Source organism: Ammospiza caudacuta, chromosome 4 (genome assembly GCF_027887145.1).
Source record: "Ammospiza caudacuta isolate bAmmCau1 chromosome 4, bAmmCau1.pri, whole genome shotgun sequence".
NCBI classification, from domain to species: domain Eukaryota; kingdom Metazoa; phylum Chordata; class Aves; order Passeriformes; family Passerellidae; genus Ammospiza; species Ammospiza caudacuta.
Window position 1 is genome coordinate 60,938,963 of NC_080596.1, and position 14,666 is coordinate 60,953,628.

At 41.2% G+C, this 14,666-nt stretch overlaps 1 protein-coding gene across 3 annotated transcripts in view; it reads left to right on the top strand.

Moving 5' to 3' along the window:
- Nucleotides 1-14,666, top strand: part of C4H4orf50 (chromosome 4 C4orf50 homolog) — a 67,497-nt gene that overhangs the window by 20,489 nt on the left and 32,342 nt on the right. Inside the window, exon 7 of one of the 3 annotated variants that reach the window (XM_058804228.1) lies at nt 229-358. The exons of the other annotated variants lie outside the window; for them this stretch is intronic. The gene's annotated coding sequence lies outside the window, so the exon portion shown is untranslated. Of the gene's footprint in view, nt 1-228; nt 359-14,666 lie in introns of those variants that run through there. 3 annotated transcript variants of the gene reach the window in all.

The window sequence follows — 14,666 nt, forward strand, 5'->3', positions numbered from 1 at the left end:
ACAAGCTGACAGTTTCATGTTTTTCATTATGCATTTCTTTCCCATTGTTTAAGAGGGGCATGGGGCTTACAAAAATAAAAGATTTTGATTTCATCATGGTGTATCTTACTCTATGTTATGATAATCTTTGCAAATTGTTGGATGTTTTAAAAAAAAGTTGTTATGTTGATCTTGTCCTACCTTTTTTCCCCTCCAATTCTTTTTTTTTTTTTTTTTTTTTTTTTTTAGTGATCCAATTATTCCTATGCCCTGAAGCTCTTTATAGTAATTTCCATTAACTGCAGGAATCCTGTTAAGAACAGAGCTGATCAATTGCAATTGCATTTGTGACAGTCTGCTGCTAAACTAAACACGCAAGAGATTTCAGCCTCTCCCAGACAACATAACCTCTCCATGCTTGTATGGGAACAAAAGTCAAATATGCAATTACTGCAGCCAGTTAGGTAGAGTAGTTAAAAATATTATTCCAGTGAATTTCCTTTATGATCTTGGATTAAAATAAATGCCATGAAACAATTAAAAGCATAGTTTTTGCTTTTGGCATTAATGAAAAGAACATGGAAGATACTGAGATTTTCTTTTAGTTAAGTAATTTATTATGCAATGAAATGGTGACTCAGAATTCTGATAATATGTTATCCTGATATAACAGGGGATATATGTAACAGTTCAAATCAAGTTTCCTGGTCCTTTTCTCTCTCCCACTCACACAGAAAAAAGACCAATGAAAATATGGCCACGAAAGAAAACTATTATGAACAGCAAAATGCAAGTAGCTCTTTGATTGATCTTTGTGAACTCAGAGGTTATTTTTTTTATATAAATCATATGAGCTTTAATTAAATCCCAATGAAAGAGGATATGGGCCTCTTGTACAATTATCTGGGAGGCCACAGTTGAAATCAGCCTCAGTGCATAGAGCATCCTGTTTCCATAAAAACATACAGCAGCACACTGGGACATGCAGAGTTCCTGTTCTCCTTCCCTCCTCAGATACCTCCAGCTGTCCCCTCCAGCTCAGACCCATGGGCTGTTCCCAGCCTGCCCTGATCCCTGGGGCAGCCCCTGGGCTCTGCTGCCAGGGATGAAGGATGCTGTGGTGCCCCTGGACCGTGCTGTGCTCTGGGCTGCGGAGGGGCGGGATCGGAACCCGATGATAAATTCTGGGCTCAGATAATGGGGAACCAGCCTGCAGGTGCGATTGCCCAGGGAGTGAAACACAAAAATGCCATTATGAATAAGGCATGGCTCTCTGGAGAAAAAACAGATGGCTCAACCTCAGCTACCACAGCAGAAAGCTATTTGCCAGACATGTTGTCAGCAAGTAATAAAGGTCGATATCCTATGGGGAGAAATCAGCTGCATGGGAAAGAATAAAACCTGCAGAAATAAAATAAGGTAAACATCTTAGCAATGGCATTTTCCCCATTGATACAAAAGCACAATTTTTTTTTAAAATCACAGATATTTTACTAGTTAGCACGGCCTAGTAAGTAGTTTGCGATGACTGGAAAATATATGGAAAAGAGCTGTGATAGTTTTTATGATCAAAATTTCATAGAACATTTGAGATCACTGAAATACATGGATTTTTAATTAGCCAGGCCACCTCCTAATTTTCTTTTTACCTTTTGTTGGTGATTTGATTTTCTTTTAACCCAAACTGTGAAACAAATCTATTAAATCACTTTTACTTTTATGTATAACCTATTTCTTCAGTGTGCAGTGGCAAGTTCTAAAAGAATATCTCCCTTGTGTGACTGTTTCCTTTGGAATTTCAGGAAATGTAGTGTCATAGACTTCCTAGAAATTAATTTTACAAAAATTAGGGGGTAGATTTGCTGTGTTTCTTTACTACTGGGATATTTTAAAAAAAATTTCCTTTTTCTTTTTATAGGCCCAACTAGAGCAGGACATTCAGTGTACTGCTGTAGGAGCTAGTATCTGTAAAATAGCATCCTTCAATTGCTGCTTTTAAGTAAAAACTTGTAGCTTAGCTTGAGTAGCTTTACTGGTCGTGTCCACAGCCAGTTTCTTTAGGGCACTGCATGGGCATTGTGCGCACAAAAATATCTGAGTTTAGAGGATGGAGGATGCAGGCTGCACCCTGTGCTGCCAGACCCCTGCCACAGGGAGAAGTGTGTGGAGTGCCAGGCCAGCAGTGCTGGCGCTGCCAGGACAGCACTTCCTCACAGTGGCTCAGAATAGTTGTGGTCTGGGCTGCAGGAGCCTTGGGTGCATCCTGGCTGTGAAAAGGAGGAGGGAGCAGTGTGTCTGTGCAGGTGCAGGAGTGCACTGATGCTGGCTGGCTCTGGGAACTTTAACTGAGCATGATTGTAAATTCTGCAAAATACTGATTTATATTGCGATCTCCAGAGTTAACACGTTTGGAAAACATCCATTATTCCTACATCTTTTTCATTATTTTGTATTTTGCGTCACTTTTATTAGGAAAGGGCATTCACACACTGTAGTGCTTGTCACAGTTGCTGTGCTTTTCCTCTGCCTCCATTGATTACCCCAGCTGGTTCATAGTGTGTTACTACTTGTTTTTCAGGAGCCAGAAATAAAATGCCTTGTTTTGATGAAATATTAATGCCCACACTCACACTTTATTGTGGAAAGCTGCCTTCAGTTGCTCAGTAAGGTAGCAGTACAGCAGGAACTGAATTGCACTTCATCCAACCCAGCTTTAGAAAGCACACCCCAGATGCCAAAGGAAATAGTCCCTGCAAGTGATGCTGTTGAGTGCTGCCCAAGCAGGAGGTTCCAGTGAGATTCCAAAATGTGGGCTTTGCTTTTGTGTGTCTTTCACTTCTTCCTGATGCCTGGCCAGAACTTCTGAAGACAGATATACCTGCTATCCAGCCATCAGCTGCCTTGTCAAGTATTAAGATATTTTGATATGCAAAACCTCTTGTAAATATTGAACATGGTAACTGTTACATTGATAAAAGGATGCTTTAAGAATTAGCCACTGTGAGAACTTCTTGGAGCTTTATCTTGCTGACAGTGAAATACAGGGCCTGCCAGTTCAGTCTGAGGTCAGATCATAATGCATGAAGGGTGCTAATAATAAGGATATTAATAATAATATTCTGTGATACTATGATAATAAGTCTTTGTTACCCTAGTGAAGCAATCTACTTTGTTTGGGGCTATGGTGACTTTCCATGAAATTAAGCCTTTGTCAGTCCAATCTCTTTCTATCACAGATAAGTGTGGTTTATTTTAAGTGTTCAAGCTTCACTTTAAGCTAATTAGGTTATTTGGCCCCATTCTTCCTCCTGCTGGAACTAATAATTTCCTAAACAAGGGCTGCAGACACAGAGAAGAACAGACATTTGCAAGGATATTACCTGCATTGAAGCACAGTAATTCAAAATGGACTCAAGCAATTCATCCAGCAAATGGATTCTGTGCTGGCACTTTGCTGCTTTGCTTCACAAGTCACAGATTTCAGTTAAAATCCTGTAGCCCCTTGTGGTTTTAATTTTTTAAGACATCCATTCTTCCTACTACAAAGCATTGTTTAAAGATGTGCAGATACCACAGTTACCATTTGGCCAGCTGTTTCATCTGCTTTTCATTTCACTTAATTAAAAATGCAGAAGTTTGGACACTACATTGCAGGAATGGCAATAATTTAGCAGCAATCAGTTTGGAGAGCTGCATGCAGCAGCACTGGAAAAGGTGAGTCAGCTAAAGGTTTCCTCTTTTAAACCTCTGTCTTACTCAGTTTTTCCCACTCCTGAACGGACAAATGAGAAGTGATGGTAAGATCATACCAAATAATTATGCACTATTTGATTTACAAGAAGATGAGAGGGTACATTGCACCATCAAACAAGGAACTTCGAATTATTTAAACATGGTCATTTATAGGAACCCGACCCAAAATGTGCAGTGTCAGAGCAGATGGTTCCTTTATTGGTGTCCTGCTGAGCTGAGGTCCTGTGGGAGTCTCAGCTTGCTCAGTGAGTTATACAGGATAATTAATTTTGGCCCTTATTCTGTGAACTATTTGCTGGGTTTTTTCTATATTGAGGGGGATCAGTAGCCATGTGCTTGCAGAGCAAATCTGAATTGGCCTGTGTTGAGCCACCTGTGCTCTGCTGTTTGCCATCCATGGACCTGCATGAGTGGAATGGCATTATCTGCACTGGGCTGGATGAGGAAGACACTTGGATGGAAGATGGATGACAGAATGCTGCCTATTGACTGGTGCTCACTGAGCCTGCTCCCCATTCAGACTCTTCCTTTCCCAAAGATATTGTTTGAAACAGTACAGGAAACAATTTTCTGGGATCAATAGTTAGTGTCAAATGAATGTTTATTAATATATACAGGCAATATTTACCCATTTCTTTTTTCTAGATTTGAGTTACCTAATACTGAAATCTAAATATCTCTTTTAGCAACAAAGTTATATCTTTTGTCTCTAGTTTCAGCAGAAGTATTATTTAGAAATAGAATTACATAGAAGTAGCAACCTGAAATAGTGCATGGTACTTTCTAAAGGCTGTGTGAGAGATAAACATAAAAAGGAAACTCATTGTGTAGCTGAGACTAAAAATCCACTGTGGTGTAGCCTGTACCCACATGGGGGAGGAATTAGAATCTGAGGATCAAAAACCACTGGAAAGAATAGCCTTTCTCCTGTAAGAGGTGAAAAAATCTCCATCACTTTCTTCCAACTCTGAATGAGCATTTTCCTGAAATTAAAGAAAACTAATAATCCTTCTGCAGTTGGCTTTAGCTGTTTTGCTCTTCACTGGTAGGTGAAGTCATAAACAGGGAATGTAATGCCAGTTTTTTATGTTCAAATGCAAAGAACACCTGGAATGACAGGTCATGCATATTTTAAAGAGTTCTCTTTAGTCAGTGCAATTCCTGTGTTAGACTACTTCTCTGATTTTTCAGGAAAATAGCATTCATGGTATTTTTTTTTAAATGGTAAGTTGCCCTGTATTTTGTCTGCACTCAGCTGTGCATGCAGTCTCACTTAACTAGAAAGAATTCATCCTGCAAGTTAAAAAGGTAAAGTTGCCCATTGCATCTTACAAATGTGTACAACAGAAATGGTTTGATCAGAATCAGTGGAAGGAACATGTTCTCCGTTCCTCTGTGAGAGCTGATATGCTGGAGAAGGCTGGGAAGTAGGGAAGATGACAAAACTCAATTTCTTTCAGGTAAAAGATGCCAGGATCCTAGGTTGTTCTGTATATTTAATTTTTGCAGAAGGGCTGCTCATGAAGCCTGCCACTCCCCATGTATTGCTTGCCTTGTGCTATGGGAAGCTTTCATTCCCATGGGAAATTTGGGAATCAGGTCTTATGTTCAGTCTGTGGTCACTCAGCTTCATCCTCAGGACTGGTATTTGTAGGAGTGAGAACAGAACCAAGTTGCCTATGATTAAATCCCTAAGAATCCCTCTTTATATTTTTTTTTCAGTAGCAATTCTGATTTGTGAGAGCACTATCTGGTACCTTCTCAGTAACAGCCTTTTCACTGAGCCTGTAAGCTGATGGATATTAAAGCCCCTAATTAAAACCAGATAATGCATGAAAGATTTCTACAGTGCAAACCTTTCTCTTAAGGCCTGACTAAACAAAAAGACCTCACATATCTCTTTGCCCAAAAGTATTCTCATCAGGTCAGGCACCTGGAAGCACTGACTTAGGTCCATCCTTCTCACAATGCCTGTTCTTGGGAATGAGGAGAACAACAAAGGCTGGGACAGAAAATCAGATATTTCAGAAAGAAGGGCCTATTACATTTAGCTAGGAATAGAGACTGTCAGCAGTCTATCTGGGTCTGATCATCCTATCAGTCAGGGTAATGGTGAACCATAGAACAATGTGTTGATTTACATATAAATGTGCATAAAATATTTATGTGCATATATATACACATATATATGTGTATAATTGCATGCAGTTTGGCATAAATAAATATGGTTTAAAATAATAGGGAGAAGTGATTTTCTGCAGATCATTTTTTTTTTGTTGCTTTGTTTTCTCCTCTGTCTTGGGATTTGCAAGTATAAGTGTACAAGTAAGGACAAGGGTAGAGACTGATTTCTTTAATTCTTATTTTAAAGACTGAATTTAAACCTTAAATTTAAGGTTTAAATTCAGTCTTTAAAATAAGAATTAGCAGCTAGTAAGTGATTGAGTTTAAAATCACTTTGTTTTAAGAGAGAACTAAGACTATGCAGTGGCATTTCTTGTTGTACCTTGACTACACTGCAGATTAAAAATCCAGGTATGTATCAATCTGTCTTCTCCTTCCCAAATAAACTAGATTCCATGGGAAGGACACTCACTTGTGTGCTCCACATGCCAGCCTTAATGCAGCTGACATTGGGACCAGGCCAGCAGAGGACACTTTGTCTTACATCAGTTCAGCTCCCTGTTGTCTCTTTTGCTGAAAGAGAGGGAAAAAATAAGTGGTTGCATAAAATATTGTTAGCACAGTTTTGCTTTTATCTGCATAAACCATTGAGCCTTTCCTGGAGTGGGAGTGAGGCACCCCTAGGAAAAGTGTCACACTCCTGTGGTGAGAGCCAGACTGACTTGCACCCTTGTTAAAGGGCTCTTGGACTGTGGCCACTGTCATATTTAATGTAATGTAAACTATCTGCCATTGGAAATCTTAATGTAGTATGGAACGTTCTTGAGAGAAAAAGCTATGACTTGAGAAGGAAGCAGGTCTTTAAAAAAAGAGAGAAAAAAGCAAAAGAAAGGAAAAAGAGCCAGAGGATCCTGTTACAGATGGTGGGTCAGGTTCAGCTGGGTGCAGGAGCAGCTCAGTTTCAGCCTGGTGGGCCAGAGCAGCTGTGAGCCTGGTTCCCAGGCACTGACACCGTGTGTTCAAGCCATTAGTGAGCCAGGTCAAATATCTAAGGCTGGAGAGTTCTTTTTTTCATGGGTTTCTCGGAGTATTTAATCAGTGATTACTCAGAAATTAAGATGCTACCTGTTCTGCCTAGCCTCTGGTTTTTGATTATGGTGTGAGAACATGGAGCAAAAGGGCATTTCAGTAAAGTATTGCTGGGAGTTTGTTTGTGTTGGACTTGTATTAATTGCAGTTGGGAAATTTGGAATTGGAAGTGCTGTGGCTTGTCAGTGGATGGCTGGCTGGCTGGCAAAGCCTCCTTGAAGGGGAAGCACCTGGAGCACATTGCTGGTTTTTATAATGTGGCTGCAAGGCTGAAAATTGAGAGTGACTCTTTCTCACCCTTACTGAAAGCTGCAGCTAAAAACGGGGGATGTGGCTGTCCCTTGCCCCCACCATCTGCTGAGTGCTGCCTCCCTGCTTTCCCTCTGTGGGCTGGGGACTGTCTCTCAGCAGTCACATCTCCATTTCCAGCTGGCTACAGACAGTCCCTTCTGGTAAATGGGCTTTAAAATCTCAGGGTGAGGTTGCCTAGCTGAAAGGTATTGATAATTTGTGACTGTTTGCACAGAGAGCTTTGCTTGGGGACACAATGCAGTTCTTGTCTCTCAGAGGAGCTGATTTGTAGGAGAAAGTGTACTCCATAATTTAGGTACTCCGTAGATAGCAAAGGACTGGGCCCTGCTTATCCCTGCCACCCTTACAATTTTATTTGCCTTTCCTGTGCTGGTTATAATCACCAATATGATGTGGGTCCTGAATTAACAGTTAATTAGACACCTTTTGTGGATGGTAGATCTTTTGCAAATGACTGTTTATGAATGAGCAGACAGGCTCATTTAAAGCACCAGAGCTTGGCAGAAATAAATAATAACTCTATATAGCTCCAGATGATCTGATGCCTCATCATTTTGCAAGGCAGAAGTATAATGTCTGTATCCTATGAGCATACATATCCTGGTGAGCACAACCAGAAACCAATTCTGTCACAATGAGCAGATGAGGAGCCACAGAAGGAGCTGTGCAGTAATTCTGGAGAGTTAGTGGTGGGTAGCAGGTGGCTGGCCCTGAGTGAGTGTTGGAGAGCATGTTGAAGGCCATGACCTCTTCAGGGTTTTGAAACCTAAGAAAGCAAGCTGCAGCTGGTGTGGACAGGAATCATGGTCTGTTACATGGACTGAATCAGGCTCATTCAGAAAGTACCTTGTGTGATGGTGCTCAGGAGAGCCAGAAAAAAGCACTACCTGCTAAGAAATAATGCGGATATCATTGTAGGACTCTGCTATAGGCTGCCTAGCCAGGCCAATGACACTGATAAATTGTTCTTTGAGCAACAAAGAGGTTCCTCTAAATCATAAGAAAGGCAACTAAGAAAGATGCTCTCCTTGATTTGCTGTTTGTTAACAGAAGGTCTTGAGTGAGGTGGAGGTTGGTGGCTGTCTTGGCCACAGCAGCCATTAAGGGGTTGAGTATAAAATCACTTGTTTTAAACAGCAGGAATAGTGCAGCAAAACTTCAGTCCTGGACATAAGGAGAGCAGACTCCTGACTGCTCAGGGAACTAGTAAGGTTCCCTGAGAAAAAGCTTTTTCAGATGCTGGAGTCCATCTGTGCTGATCAGTTTTTAAGCAGCACCTCCTAAGGGCACAGGAGCATGCCATTCCTAAATGTCTCCAGTCTATCAGATGAGGCAGAATGCTGTCTTGGGTGAGCAGGGATTTTCCTTTGGAGATAAAGCAAACAAAGGAGGATGTATGAGCAGTGGAAGCAAGATCAGGTGACATCCTGTGTACAGCTTTGGGCATCACAATATTAGAAAGAAATAAAGCAATTAGAGTGTCCAAAGGAGGGCAGTGGAGATGATGAAGGGCCTCGAGGAGAAGCTGTGCGAGGGGAGCAGCTGAGGTCTCTTGTTCTGTTGTTCTGTTCAGCCTGTAGGAGACTGAGCTTCTCTGTCAGGGGAAGAGGATGGGCAGGCACAGATGTCTTTGTGGTGACAGTGACAGGAGCCAAGGGAATGGCCTGAAGTTGTGTCAGAGGAGGGTTAGGACTGCATGTCAGGAAAGGGTTTGTTATCCAGAATGGTTGGGCACTGGAACAGCTCCCCAGGGAAGGGGTCACAGCACCAGCCTGACAGAGCTCGAGGTACCTGGACAGTGCTCTCAGACATGTGGTGTGATTCTTGGAACTGTTCTGTGCTGGGCCAGGAGTTGGACTTCTGTGATCCTGCTGGGTCCCTTCCAATTCAAAATGTTGTGTAATTATGTGATTCTGTTATATCTGACATCTGCATCTTTCCCAGAACAACATTTCCTGTTGTCCCCTTAGAGATGACTCTGAGACTGCCATCTGCACTGACTTTTTATGTGGACAGACAATTGATTCAACCTTTCCTGGTCTTCTTTGGTGACAAGATTTCTTTATTAGGCTACAGAATTTAGCTCTTTATTGCTTACAGCTCAGCCAACACTGCAGACCCCCGAGCAGTGGTTGTCAGGTGTCTCTCTCCCTGGCAAGGATTTTGTTACCTACCATGTGTTTAAGAGCTAAACTGAAGTCATGCTCCAAGGAGTGGGATTCCTTGGGACATGTATAAGTCTAAGTTAGTCTCCTGGTGTCCCTGCCACCATGAAGAGAAATCATCTCTTGATCTACAGGATGGGATTCATCTCATCCTAATGTAGGTCTAAAATAGGCAAGATGATCTGCACTCTACAGGTGCCTTTTCAACTCACTGACTATAAAGATGAGTGGAATGGAGCTACCTCAGGTGTCAAAACCGCACTGCAGGAAAAAAGGGAGGTGATTCCCACCCAAGGTACTTCAGCAGTGAAGTGACCAAGGTCTCGTGGTGGTGACCTGGTTGTGCTTAGCAGGACAAAGACTTGCAGTCTTCCTCCTGAGTTCAAGGTGACTGCTCTGAACACCAGAGTAGTCTTCACAGAAAAGAAAAGGGACATTAATACTTGGGAACCTCTCTTTTGTGTTGTTCTATCTGTTCTGGTTTTGTTGTTTGGGGTTTTTTTTTGTGTTCTGCCTGAGGACTTTTCCTCTGTACTTATGGCTTGGATTAGCTGTATAGTTTTGTCTTAATTTATAGTCCCAAACTCTGGATTCCCTGTAAAATGTTTAGGTACCAGTTTATGAATAGATTAAACAGGAAATGAAATGAGCATGTATACCTGAAGCCTTGTTGACCTGACAGATTCTCTCATGGCCCCAGGAGATCAGAAGCAGCATCCATCAAGTGAGGTATTGAGCATGTGCCAGGTGTAGTGCTGATGCTCAGGAGCTTTTGTATGGTAATAAGCCAGATTCATTGTTCTTTATATGTGAACTGTGCACTCTGCACTTGTGCATGCTTCCTCTTGAGTAGTTTAAAAGAGGACAATGCAGAACAGACACAGCAGCTTATAAAACAATGTATTCAAGCATGGATTCAGCCTGAGCTGGGGGCAGTTCTCTGCAGTGGATTAGTGGCTGCAGCACTGCCATTCTCCTGGGAAATCAGCTAAGCACAAGTGTTTCCTACAGAGGGCTTCTGACCTCCTTTGTGTTGTTCTTCTTAATTTCTGTGTCCTAAGTAAGGTGATATTAAAGCTGTTCCTTGTTGGAATGCTTCCTTGGGAGCTTTGCAGAGTGAAGGAGGGAAGTGGTTTCTGCTGCTCCTGAATGAAAAGTGATTTCTCAGAGTCCTGCAGGTCCAGGGAAGATGACATGTCAGCTAAGAGGGAGTGCTGCTCTCTGCACTGGCAGACTGGATACTGGGGAAAGAATAATGCTATTGTCAAGACACATCTTTCACTTTAATAAACCATTTTGAAAAAAAGGCTTTGCTTCGATTTAATAGTGGTCCTTGGGGGGAAAAAAATCTAAACTCTAGCATGAAAGCAAACACTCCTTGTCTGTTTTGAAATAAACATACTGTCTTACTGTCTTCTGCAGTACTGGGCTGCCCTGTAAATTTTATAGATAAATAGGTTATGAGTAAGACAATTGCCTTAGCAGTATTATTAGAGCAATAACTTCTGTTGTGGATAAATCTGACCCTTTTAAAATGTAAAAACATTCCTATTTTATTATTCCAGCCTAGCTTTCCCCTTAGAAGAGGTTGTCCTGTCTGTAAGTTTTATTAGAGATGTCATGATATACAGCTTATTATGAATTACTACTTTTGAGCTCTCAGTTGAACAGAGGGTGTAGCAATACATTGTTATGCATGTCTCAGCTGCATACTCTGGAAGCTTAATACTGGGGGCTTCTTCCCACTTCAGAATGACTGTTTTGGGACTAATTTCCAAGTCACAGAATTGTACAAAATATCTGACACTGCTTGTTGAATTCCTCCTTGATTATCAGTACTCATGGAGCTGTGGGATCCTTTGTGCTTTTGGATTGCTGCACCTGAACCCAGTGCTATCTGTTAGTGACCACACCACTAAAAAATCAACTTCTAATTTATTGCCTAATTTATAGGCCCACTTGATTGATCTATGACACTGTTGAACTTGTGTTCAATGATTAATGTGAAATAAAAGGTAGTGTTACATGGCCCAGTTAGATTAGATTCTCTTGATCTGGTCCTGTCAGTCAGCCACAGCTGTTAAACATTTCATGTCCTCATATAAAACTGTACTTGTGCTGCTGTCGGTTTTCTGGCTAAAAGATCATATTATAATTAAATAACTACAGCTTATATAAGAGAATAGGGTAATTATCCATATATATAATCATAAATTAATGGGAGGACATGCACATAAAATGCTACAGATATTTTTCAAAGTCATAATAAAAAAATTAGGAGTTCAGATTTCATTGCCTTTCTTTGAGGTGGTAACAAATGCCGCTTTTGTCCTTGAAAATGCCCCCTAAAATATTGAATTTGATTATACATGCCCTACATAATCACTTAGGGTCAAAGATGAGTATTCTTTGTGATTTCTAAATTTAGACTTTATTCGGTGCAAATTTACAATTGAAGTATTTACCCTTTGGACAGTATAAGTGAAGGTAGCAGAAGAACCTCACTGTGGTTTCACTGGGACTTGGTGGCGTTCCCCTTTTTAAAACCTGGCAAGTGACAGGGCTGCTGAAGGGGCATTTCATCACCCTGGGCATCAGAAAGTGGCTTCAGATCCAACTGCTGCCAGGACAGTGTGGGTTTAATGGGAATTAAAAGATTCCACAGATCTTAAAGGAATGTTCTCATTAGGAAGGACACTTTTCTTCTCACCCTTCTTGTGTGTCAAGATCAATATCTCATCAGGGAAACCTTCAATACAGAGTATTTTGAACAAGCATACGATAAATAATACTCTTTTTACTATATTTGGGCTGCAGGAAAAATAATTTTCCTGGTGTAATGAGTGGTAAGTAGAACAAAGATCATTTGGGAATAAAATGTAGTTGTTTGATCCATTTGATAATTTCCATCTGGATGGCATTTGCTTCCCTTATAAGGGGAATGGGAGCTGCCTATTTCTAGGCAATCTGTTGAGTTTCTTTCACAGAAAAGGACAGTTTAGCTTTTCCTTCCATATGGACATATATTATTGCATTTACAAACATGTTGTTCATCTTTCTTTTTTTTTTTAGATCCTCTAAGAAGCCTTAATTCTTAGGTGGGCTGGGATGTGGGTCAAATATTCTTGGTTTCGTTTTTATTTTTCCCCAGAAATCAGTAAGAGAGGGGAAAGATTCCCATTATTCTGTATAGACAGGTACTAATTAATTTACTAAGCCAAAAGAAACCTTGCTAGTTGGAGCAGAAAGCAAGTTAGCTGTAATGGGGCTGGAATTATCATTGTTCCTCTGGGCCTGACCATGCTGGAGGAATGGAAGTCTGCAAACGTGACTCCAGGTTATTGTAGGATCCAAGTGATGAAATCTTGGTCATAAATTTAGCAAGTTCCACCTCAGGATTCTCCCTCTGGAACAGTGAAGTACCCTAAACATTGAGAGGATCATTATAATCATAATGTCATCTTGGCTAAGCAAAGAGAAACAGTTTTCTTAGTACAATGAGGTGACAAATGGTTAATGCTGTGGTTTTGCCACTGCCCTGGGACTACTGGATCTTGTGCATTTGTATAATTTTTTACTAGATTCGATAAGACTCATATATCAGAGGCAAAACTTCAGAGCTGCTTCTCTTCAGCACCCTGGGCAGGCAGACAGGTCTGTGCCTGCTGCCCTGGCTGAGCAAAATAATTCCAGCAGGAATTCCTCCCTCCCAAAATGTCCTGAGATACCCAAGTGCTGTAAGCACACAGGCATTGGTGCTTTTTCCTTGGAATATTTTTATTTGAAAATTGACTCTGTTCTCTGGATCATATTTTGTTTCGGACACATTAAGCATTTTCAACCTTTGGAAAAGTGTGGAAATCCCTTTCCAATATCCCTGCACATAAAAGCATGAAGGAACATTTGTAGTTTAAAAGGAAAACCCCATTTTCTTCATGAAAAGCCAATGTGAAGGGTTTTTTCCCTTTGCCAAACTCATGTGATGGAATCCTGCAGAAATGGGATATTGTGTGTGCCTGGAGCCAAGGAAAGGTGCAAAACTTAGGAAAAGGGTATGAATCAGTGCCTGGTGGTTTAGGCACTTCCTTCATCCTCTTCTTACTAGTAGGCCATGGATACTGTTTATTCTCTCTTTTTTGGTCTGCTGTGGCTGTGCCCAGACTGCTTGATTGCAGATTCATCCACAGAACAGTTCAGAGTTAAAACAGCCTTTTTTTGCTGCCACTGATAATCATATGCCACTATCAGCAAAATTGCCACCTGTAATCAGATCTGTAAGAGCACAGATGTCTTCCAAATGCACTGATTCAGTAGCAGAGCTGTGATTTTAGCAGCAATTGCTTCTTAGCATTTTGCACCTGGAATTTTAACTAATTTTCATATTTATTAAACAGCTGTAAATTGAGACTTCCAGCTTGCAGGTTCTTGTGATCTAAGAAGTATGAGGATGATTACACTCCCATTTCAACAGAGGCTTCCCCTGATTCAGTTGAAGTTCAGTTAGGAGTTAGGGTCTGGTCCTCAGAGGATTTCAGTGCCTTGTCAGTCACATATTTAATTAGTGAGTTATGGCTTTTGGATTCCAATGCTTGCCTTTTTTTTTTTTCCTTAATTTCCCTTGTCCTGTCTGGTTGTTGGTGACCTGAAAGAGAGCAAGCTCTGCCTGCTTATATGGTGAACTTGAAGTGGGTCCAGGCCATAACACTCATGTTTGGGATATGCAATCCAAAACACAGCTCCTAACTTCCAGAAAATTGGATTTTTTTCCATGTTCTGACCTTTAGCAATCTGCACCAGTGAGCAGAGCCATGTTCCAGGCAGCTGGTGGGAAGGCTCCTGCCTCTTTCACAGTCTGCATCTGATGTCTGAAGGGGGATCCTGCCAGGCCTCACCCACCAGTGTCCCAAAAACAAGGTTTTCCCACTGAGGCGATACAAATCTTCTCTCTGCTGAGAAGTTTAGAAATTTCTTGTGGTTGGAAACAAAGGATTAAGCTGGAAGGAAAGGATTCCATGCTGGCTTGGCTGTCTGTCTCCTTCAAGGGTGTTCATAACTGTTGTGTGCCAGGAGGTGATGGCAGAGAGTGTTGGTCAGGTTTGTGGTGACAGAGAGCCTCATTATTCATGGAGTCCACAAACCACAGTGAAATGATTAAGGATTTAAGGTTAGTGGGCTGGGTTGGGTAGAGGTTTCTTTCCTACTCATTTTAAAGGAGGTGAGGAGGGAGAGGAAAAAGATTTAAGA